Below are 9526 nucleotides of genomic sequence, written 5' to 3'. Positions count from 1 at the left end.
TAACGAGGAAACCAAAGGGTATAAAAGGCAACAGATGTAGAGGCGCGGTAATTCAGTTTGAGTTGAGCTATCAATCAGTTTGATTAAGCACGCGATCTGGCGGCCAATAGTAGAGTTTCATTTGAGTTATCAATCAGTTTGGTTATTAAGCCAGCGAGTAGCAAAGTATAAGTGTTATTGTGAAGTACTTTAATAAAGGCCATTTTTCCTTTGTTCAATATTGGAGTTATTTATTCAACAGTTTAGTGATTCGAACTTAGCAGAGGATTGCAAATAAGAGGATTTGCAGCAAATTCGTTACAATATATTAAAAAAAAAGAGCTTAAAAAACTAACGGGAGAGCAAATTGTTTTTGTATTATTGCAAATTCTCCCCTCACTATGGTAGGCACCTTGTCGTTGGTGTGAGGGCTTAGCCGAACTCCATAGCGCCCGACTATGAGGCGAAGCTAGTTAAGAACTGCCAACCCCTAATCCAGGGTGTTATGCGGACCGTGCCTATTGGACGATTTGCAGCCAGGGGATAAATTCGGCTGTATTCGAACGGAACCTTCCCGATACCGGGCCACCTCGGGAAGTATTAATGGCCTTACCACAGCAAGGGGCGCTGCTGTGGCGAACGGTTCTTTCCCCGTATATAATACTGGACCGCTGAGCCCGCCTTGTCGGGCAGGTGGTCGTACGACCAAGATGAACGACTCATTAACTGACTGTAATAAGGACGATGTAAAGAGGAAGACTGAGTCGCAATCCAAGGACGACAAATACGAATTAAGCGATGCGTCGGACTCGGGGAGCAAGAGTAGTGCTGATTCAATGAACTCCGTGTTGGAGAAACACAAAAATGAAAGCGGAGTAGAAGAGTGGAGAAGGGTACGGAGCAGAGGAAGTAAAAGAGCTCTCTCGCAGTACCGTGCAGCACTAAGAATTGTTCAACGCTTGGGAGCAGTGGTCGACCCAACAGAAGTGGAGATCGAGCGCTTGGAATGGGCCCATGAAGCGGTAGAAGTAGGTCGAAGACAGTTCAAAAGGTTTGCTGCGAGAAACCCTCGGTTCTGCAACCGGCACGAGGAGGAAGAAGCGTCGAATGGCAGAATGAAGAGGCAACGTTCGGCGGAAGGCGACAAGCCTGCCAAAGCTGTAAGACAGATGGGCTCCAATAGCGAGGTAGCAACTACCTCGAAAGCTGCGAGTCAGAGGGAAGTTCCAATTAAGGAAGTAGGAGATAAGCCAAAGGGAGATAACGCTAAGACTCCGGCTTTCTCGGAGGTGCCAAAGGGAGATAACACTAAGACTCCTGCTTTTCTCGAGAAGATGAGTGATGTGGCTAAGAAGTCCCTGACTATGGCGCAGGTTGATCGTAGCAGTCCTTTCGGACAAATGACTACTGAAAGGTGGAGATCTGTGGAAAGGGAGCTTATTAGCTTAATGCTTAAGATGATGCGGGAACAACCAAGTAAGCCCCTTCCAACCTTTGATTGGGGGGGGGGGGGGGGGGGGGGGGGATGGTATAACGGTGTGAGATGATAGCGTGCGACCACATCGCGAGCTTGCAGTGGCTGGAGGAAGTGGTTCCAAGCCTCCAAAGGCAAGGCACGAACGCGCGGTTTGAGGTGGTGGATAAAGCGCAAATCCCACGGTACCAAAAGTTAAGGTATGGATACCATGCGTGATGAAGTCGGAGGATACACTGCGACTTCTGCAGAATCAGAATCCGAACATACCGACACAGGATTGGAAGGTACTTACTGTATCTCGGCCTACCGAGGATGGTCAGTTCTACATCTTCCAAATAAACAAGCAGGCGGACACGCAGCTTGGTAAAATGTCCTTTGGCACTGGCAAAATTTACATGCGACTCCGGAAAAGAGGTCCCGAGGATAAAAACCCTAACACGCTAGAGGTGGGCGAAGTCGAAAAGGACCTCAAAAGCCTAAGGGAAAAAATACAGGTGGAGGTCCCCGACGTCACCACAACGTGCTAGAAGAGGACCAACCGCTAAATGGCGCTGTGACTCGCACAGAGAAACACCCTGCATAGCAGTAACGAGAGGCTGAAGGGGGCCTCGAATACTCTAAACCAAAAGGGCAAGGTGAGGACGACGACGTCAAGACGAAGGTGCTGGAGGGGACAAACAGCCCAATGGTGCTGCGAGTCCTACAGATAAACCTCCAACACAGTAAAGTGGCGTCGAGCTGACTCCTCCTAACCCTTGAGGAGAGTTCGTTTGACGTGGCGCTGATTCAGGAGCCGTGGCTCTCATCGGGAGGAAAGGTTTCTGAATTTAGCGCGCGCGTGTTTGGCGTTTACTACGCGCAAACGGAAGGACGGGTGCGAGCTGTAGCAATGGTAAGGAAACAGCTGCATTCATATATGCTGCCTAATTACACCACTGAGGATCTCGTAGCGGTGGCCGTTGAGCAAAAGAATAAGCAGGCATTTATCCTGGCGTTCTGCTACATGGCCCATGCTGCGGAGGTCCCACCGATGTGAATTTTATTGAGTTATGAAATGAGTTCAAGAGGCCCAGCATTTCTTCAACGGAATCGGTTTTCACAATAGCGAATAAATCGTCAACGTACTTTGTGAGCAGACGAGGTTTGTGCCGTGATTCTTCCTCAAATTTCAATAGTAATTCCTCCATTACTATATCGGCTATTACCGGTGATGCTGGTGATCCCATAGGCATACCCGATCGTTGTTCATAAACTTTGTTGTTTTACTTAAAGTATCTGTTATCTTTTATACAGAAGCGTACAACACTTAAAAACAGCTCTTGGTTAAGGGTTGTGTGGGGTTTTATTTGGTCCCATTTGGACGATATGATCTCTATGGCATAGTCTACTGGGATACTAGGAAACAGGGACATAACATCAAACGATACCAGACTCTCATCATCATAAATATATGTATTTTTAATCTTATTCTTGAACTCAATCGTGTCTTGAACATTGTACTTGGACTCTTTAGTGATATTTTTCAGGACATTAACCACGTATTTACACAAATTATACGACGGATTATATAGGTCTAAGTGGAGTTCCTTCTTTATGGATCTTTGGTAGTCCATACAATCTGGGCGCATTGGCCGTTCTGTTCATTAGTTTATATTTTTCTTTTTCATCTATCATTTGGTTTTTAAACAGTTTTTCTACGATCTCGTCATTCCTATCTTGCAATTTATTAGTGGGATCACGTTTTAAAACACGGTATGAGGAAATATCGTTAACTAATTTTTGCAATTTTCTATCGTAATCGGATTTTTCCATTACAACTGTTACGTTTCCTTTGTCTGCATTGAGAACTAAGAGATGGTTATTTTGTTTGAAGAATTTCTTTGTCTTTTGTAAGGTATCTAAAATATATTTATCACGCACGCTAATGTTTGTTATATTGAGGTGGTCCCGTATTAATGTAGTCAAATTGTTCCTCTCAATCCTTTGTTGCTCTTTGTCTTTGATCGTCTGTATAAAGTCTTCGCCGTCTGCGATAAGCTTAAATAAGGGGAATTCTTTATTAGTTGTTGGTATGACCGGTAATAGCATCACCGGTAATAGCCGATATAGTAATGGAGGAATTACTATTGAAATTTGAGGAAGAATCACGGCACAAACCTCGTCTGCTCACAAAATACGTTGACGATTTATTCGCTATTGTGAAAACCGATTCCGTTGAAGAAATGCGGGGCCTCTTGAACTCATTTCATAACTCAATAAAATTCACATCTGAGATGGAAAATAATGGAATGTTGCTGTTTCTGGACACGGCAGTAATAAGAAATAACAACCACCTAACCTTTGACTGGTATAAAAAGCCTACGGCTTCAGGGAGGTTAATAAATTTTAACTCGAAAAATGATAGGAGTATAATAATAAACACGGTCAAAAATTATATCAGGCGAGTTCTCTCTATCAGCGATAGAATATATCACCCGAAAAATATAAGCATCATCAAAAAAATACTTCAAAACAACGAGTTTCCGATCCACCTTATCAATGGTTATATCCACCAATTTTACGCTACGAATAAAAACAAAGAACAAAACATAAGGAAAATATATAAGACTGCCGTATTTGTACCTGGTTTGTCTAACCGAATAAAACATTCAAACATGTATGACAAAGAAAAATTCCAAATCGCGTTCCAGTATAAAAATACCCTACAACAAATATACAGCAATACAAAAAGCAAAATCGAAAAATACGAGAAATCCGACGTAATATACAAAATTAAATGTAATGGCGACGGGTCCCACGTATGCAACAAAGTATATGTGGGTACTACTAAATCAAAACTAAAGACAAGGCTTTCCGCTCACAAATCGAACATCAAAAATCGCGACCACTCTAACGACAACAGAACGGCTTTATCGCAACATTGCAAGACCACGTGACACTCACCGGACTTAGAGAATGTTACAATATTGCAAGAAGAAAAACAATATTCCAAGCGGTACACTCTCGAAATGCTACATATTATCAATACACCTAATGACATACGCATGAATTTTAAGAGCGACACCGACAACGTCGCTCACGCATACAGACATTTGGTAATGAAGAGAAGTTAGCAACAATAATGCTGAGGGTGTCCAATAAGTTAATATATACGTTGTTGTTAGCAGATATTTTGTTTCAGGCATGCTTAACCAACGAAACGATATCATTTCGTTACGATAATCAACGTTAATAAACGAAACGAAGTCATTTCGTTTCGTTTATTAACGTTAAGATCGTCAAATTAACGAAATGATTTCGTTTCGTTTTCTGCCATATCAAAACAAAATCAAATCGTTTATGTTGATTATTAATTTCAAACTATGCTGGCAAAGCTGATTGATGGCGGAGTCATTAAAGGTGAAAGCATTAGCCAAGCTGATTGCAACTTTTCTCATGAATTTTGACAGTACAAACATTTCTCAGAGTATTTTTGACATTACCACCAACGAATTACACAAACAAATTACATAGAGTTTGTGTGTGTATGTGCGCTCGTTGTTGCCACCTTACGGCTTCACCATGGCTATAGCATTGCCAGCACAATTCAAACATAAAGTATCACGTTTTTGTTAACGTTTTTAACGTTAACGAAAGCTTTTCGTTTCGGTTAAAAACGAGATACAATTTATCTTGATAATTTCTTTATCGATAATATTTCGAAGTGTTTCAACGGAAACGGTGGAAATTTTTTGATAAACGATTAGCTTAACGTTAAGGTGCATCCCTGTTTTGTTTATTATTACTGTTTATTATTTGTATACATCTTTGTTTCTGTTTATGATATTCTGTGTTCTGCATTGAAATTTTAAATTAGTCGACAAGGTGCATTCACAAGTGTAAGTGTCAGATTATGTTTGTGCATTTATGGTTTTTATAGAAAAATGTATTTTTTACAGCCCTGAAGATGATTTCTAATTGAAATCGAAATATCGACAAAATGAATAAATACAACATATATGGTATAATAAATTGCATTTTTATTACTAATATATATGTGTGGCCTAGAGTTCGGAAATTCTTCTTGATATAACTTTTGAAAGGCCGAAAATAAAAATAAAAACAACATCAAGTTAATGAAAAATGTCAAAACATATTATGCTATATTGCACAATGATTTTGAGGTTTCCGTTCTTGACGTTGCTATCACATAAATATGTAGAGTTATTGAGCATTAAAAAAATTTGGGTTTTTGAATTTTTTCTCAAAAGTATGATGAAAAAAATGTAATTACCTATAACATACCTTAGGGCGATACCACTAGTCTTAATTACTGATAAATTCAACCATATATACGGTAAGAAAAAATCCTGATAGTTCTTTAGATACAAAAACCATAGTACAGGTTTACAAGTATGATATGTATGAGAAGGAAACAATTCCTTTCTCTTTCTAACACACTGCAGTTTGACATTTCGGTCAGTGTCAAACTATTGTGGAACTCGGTGGAACCTGCGTGGAACTTGCGTTTGACACTGAACGAAGTGTCAAAATTACCGGGGTTGCTGTCGTAGAAAGCGAGACAGGGAAACAAAAAATGGGGCGGAATATCAGATATGGGTTGCTGTGATGGTAAATTTTTTGGAACCAATTTAGTATGAAAATGTAGTGCACCTATATGGGTCCTACAGAAAGTCTTGAATTGGGGTATCTGAGAACGCGTAGTTATTCCAGCATTAAGAATACAAACACGGGTGCTAAGTTTTTCTACCCGTTCAAAAGTTCTCCGCGAGAAGCAGTTTGAAACCGTGGTCGACTGCAATAACCCGTCCAAAAATGTGGAAAGAGAAATGAAAAGACGCGTTTTGTCCTGTTATCAATAGTCCAAAGAAAAAAAGTATTCGAATTATTGGAAGGGAGGCAAAAACGCGTCTATTAATACCTCCCCCGACGGTTTTGGTCGTGGTTTAGCAATCGTCCCCGGTAATAAAGTATCACAATTTGTTAGTTAATATTGTCCAAAATATATGCTGCCACCTTGTATCGTAATTAAGTGCTCGTTTGAAAGTAAATAAGTATATTTCTTTGTAATATAACAATAAAAATTTTAAGCAGTTTTCGATAGCAGCTACTAAACTTTTTTTGGTCCTAATAAGTACAACAGTGCCAAATAGCATCCACAAAAAAAACGAACAAGAACAAGCATTTTATCAGGTGAGCGTGGCTGTGTATATGCGTGCTGCTACATATCCTACTTGTAGACCTGTACTATGACAAAAACGGTCATTGTATTTGTGAAATTCACCTAGAGGAGGGGGATTCATACTCAATTTTTCACATTTAGTCGATAAATTTTTGACTGCTGCATAAAATGAGTATATTTGTAATGTCTTTATAAGGCAAAAGCATTTGGAATCAATAAATTGCAGAAAAATTAACAAAACAAAAAAATTTCCTTTCACAAAGCCCAAATGTGCAAGTTACACTTGCGTATAGAGTGAATACTCCTAACTTTACTCGAGACCAACAATTGTAAAAATTTAAAATAGTGATTCCTTCAAAGAGCTATGTTGTCACATTTCAGCTCGGTGTCTCAGAAAAAGAGCCATGTTGCCACTTTTCACTTCAACAAATTTGCTTGATTTTTCGCATTTTTGTTGAAAGTTGAGAAGAAAACTTTTCTGATGGCATTTGCAAAGGGAATTATAAATGGAAGACTGACTGGCGCCAATGAATATACATATGTCCATTTGTATGTTATTGTTTTTGTATTTTTAGATGATTGCTTTTGATCGGTGATTGGCTTCTGCGGCGGTGCAGAGATTATTTTGTTTTGTCTATACCATGGCGGAAAGGTAAAAGGTGGCAGCATGGTGACATACCTACAAACAAATAAAAATTCCATGTACTTTGTTTTTGTAAATTCGATGGACAAATGTCAAAATCGTACTGCGTCGGAAGTTTATGTATCAAACCAAATAAAAAAAGTTTATAATCAGCTATCCCATGCTGCCACCTTGCATCGTCCCGCCATGGTCTATACATACATACGTATGTATATATATATGTCTTTAGGCCTTTTAGAATTAGTTGGGCATAGGTGCGAGAAGGGGTTGTTGGACGAAGTTTTTTTTACGCGCGCGCGTATATACATATGCATGTGTGTATGTTTATGTATAGAGATCAGCTGGTTTGAACTTTGAATATGAAACAGGCATGCGTATGAATAGGGCTCGTTTTGATTTCGACCACCATGCTTATGCTTACATATGTACATATACAGCGTTGGCAAGGGAAGTGGTGTTAGAGGATGCATGTATGTAGCTTTGTCTATAAATGTTATTTTATTTTTATTTAAATGTTCTTTTATTTTTTAAATGTTCTTTTATTATTATTTATTTATATATATACATATCTATGAAAACTGAATATCAAAGAAAAGTATATTAACATATTTCACATAAATTACATAATTATTTTTGAAAGTTGACATATGTATGTTCAGGTGTAGGTATATTGTGGTTTACAAAATATATAGATTATTATATATTTGTTGCATAAATATTGTGCATAAATATTCTAAGTAGTATTTGTGCAAAAGTATTAGCATGTCATTTTGCATGAAAATTGCATTTTCTAAGCATTTGTACAAAAGTAAACAAAAGTTCAAAAAGCTCAAATGCAGAAAATAACTCAATGTCTCAATGTCACTCATTTTGACTTCTTCTCTACTTAATTTTCGTCAGGCGAAACAAAAAATATGAGACAACTATTTACGAAAAATAGGAAGAGACGGAATGGCCGAGCCCAAGAAATAGGTACATTGGCAAATTGAAGTTCTGCCCGACATTCACAGCTGGTGCCTCTTATTATCTACTCTCTTTGCTTTAAGTGTGCGATTACGATCAAGCGGGCAGTGAAACTTAACAATAACAGCGCTTCTAGTATTGTTGGTGGTGGGCTTAGTGCGAAATATATCTCTTATCTGTGGTGGTTGAAACTCAACGAAATTACACAAAAGATTGAGAATGCTCTTTAAATTCTCGCCTTCCGTGTACGGTATGCCAATTACCACAGCGTCAGAGTCAAATCCGAGAGAATGTTTTTTCTTTTCCTCTTTTATCTTTTCTATGTCCGCTCGAAGCTGCTGCATTTCACAATCATACGTCTGCTGTTTGGCCTCTGATGCTGCAATTCGCTCAGCAGACTCAGACAGTTTATTAGAAAGCAGAGCTATTTCAGTGTATATCTTCTTTGTGAGTGTGTTCTCGACGTCCGTTATTTTTGTGGAGAGACTATCAAAAAGAGACTGTAGTTTTTCAGTTTGGCACTCTATTTTCTCTTCAAGCTCGCGAAGTGCTGCTAATATTGATGGTACGGCAGCACTCTCATCAAGTTTTAACGCTTTATTCGTTGGAAATTCTTTGCTTCGCCTTTCTTTGCTTGACCGCCTCTTGACTGCAGGAGTTTGTGTGTGTGACATACCTCTCATAATATACCTCACATAACAACAACAATAAAGCCTGTAGAAACAAAGTTTGAGCGTAAACGCTAAAACTTCTTGTTGACGATGTGCTTATCAACAGCAAAAAGCAGCACCAGCTCAATAGCTACCAGATGAGACCAAAATCGATATCGAAAATTTCGAAAAACCGAAAAATTGCGATAATTCATTACCAAAGACGGATAAAGCGATGAAACTTGGTAGGTGCGTTGACGTTATGACGCAAAATAAAAAATTAGTAAAATTTTGGACAATGGGCGTGGCACCGCCCACTTTAAAAAAAAGGTAATTTAAAAGTTATGCAAGCTGTAATTTCGCAGTCATTGAAGATATGATGATGAAATTTGGCAGGCACGTTACTTCTATTACTATATGTGTGATAAATAAAAATTAGCAAAATCGGATAACGAACTTTTAAAAAAATTTTTTTTAAAGTCAAATTTTAACAAAAAATTTTATATCTTTACAGTATATAAGTAAATTATGTCAACATTCAACTCCAGTAATGATGTGGTGCAACAAAATACAAAAATAAAAGAAAATTTCAAAATGGGTGTGGCTCCGCCCTTTTTCATTTAATTCGTCTA

This window comes from Eurosta solidaginis, chromosome 5 (assembly GCF_040869045.1).
Source record: "Eurosta solidaginis isolate ZX-2024a chromosome 5, ASM4086904v1, whole genome shotgun sequence".
Lineage (NCBI taxonomy): Eukaryota > Metazoa > Arthropoda > Insecta > Diptera > Tephritidae > Eurosta > Eurosta solidaginis.
Note: the sequence above shows the minus strand (reverse complement) of the source record.